Genomic DNA, 1,314 nt, shown 5'->3' with positions numbered 1-1,314 from the left:
TTTTTTTTTGTGGAACGAAATTCAAACTTTGTTTAAATATGCCAAACAATTGGCAGCACTGTTGCTTGTTCCTTGAAATTGTTGTTGCATTTGCTTGTTTGTTTACATTTTGTGCTGAACAGCTGATTGTTTTTTGGTGGGATTGATTAAACAACCTACCAATCAATCTTGGTTGTTTGCTAATAATTAGGTTCTTTCCCTAGCTATCCGGACCGGATCCGGAAATTTAGAGAATATTGCTCTGAAAAATGCAACAAATTCCAGAAGTACGGGAATGCAAAAAACCACATTTCGTGCTCAGAGTTTGAGAAACAGCTGACTCACGTTGTTGTTGTTTTTGTCACTTAAATTCAAACACTTGGAAATTGAATTTTGGTTTCACAAATTCAATTTTAAGTGTATAACAATCGAAAATACATCAACAGGCCATTCACTATTCCTTAAAAGCGCCAAGTAAATGCAGGCAACATGTGAACACAAAACAGCTGATATGCACTTTGACACTTCATACATTTTTACCCGGAGAAAAAGTCCGGGCTGTTTCGTGCAGAAAGAAGAAGACACTTACGATCCAATACGTTCCAATTTTTGCTCTCTATTACACATTTTGTTGAGTACGGGAATGATTTCTGGTCTGTTTTGGGGCACCCGCGTAATCCCGCGTTGCGTACGGGAAAGAACCTATTGCGTTCGCGTACCCGTTAATTGTTCAAAGTTAACCAAAACTTTCAGGTTTTTGTGTTCGCGTACGCAAAAAGCTTGCAAAGTAGGGGAAATTGAGAGAGCATAGTGACATTTCATTTTGAGGGGAAGCTGCTGGTTTCTGCTGGAAAAATTTTTGCCAACAGCAATTTGCCAAGAGGAAAACAGCTGGTTTGAATTTACGCAAATCACAAAATTGAATTTGATGGTTTGGATGTTAAAAATGATAAAATGCGACTAATAGAACTTGTAAGAAGTAAGTAGTTATTTGTTTAATCAATAAACTGTGTCAGGATACCACTTTGTGATGAGTTTTCGTACGTTTTAAATTTTATACTTTTGAATGTAAACAAAAATTATATCAGCTGTTCGTCAACTTGCAAGTTTCTGCAAATTTTATGTTCGCGTACTGTTTTGGATATTTTTCTCTTGTGAGAGAACTGGTGATATTTCTCCGGAATTTTGCTGTTGGTTGGTTTTTTTTGGAGATTTTAAATGAACGCACCTTGTTTTGGATATTTTTCTCTTGTGACATTTCGCCGGAATTTCGCTGTTGGATGTTTTTTTACTGGCGATTTTAAACGAACGCACCTAAAATATTAGGTGCCATTT

The sequence above is a fragment of the Rhagoletis zephyria genome, unplaced genomic scaffold, assembly GCF_001687245.7.
Source record: "Rhagoletis zephyria isolate East Lansing unplaced genomic scaffold, Rhagoletis_zephyria_1.1 Rzeph_scaffold_06983, whole genome shotgun sequence".
In the NCBI taxonomy this organism is placed as follows: Eukaryota; Metazoa; Arthropoda; class Insecta; order Diptera; family Tephritidae; genus Rhagoletis; species Rhagoletis zephyria.
This window is presented reverse-complemented; position numbering follows the sequence as displayed.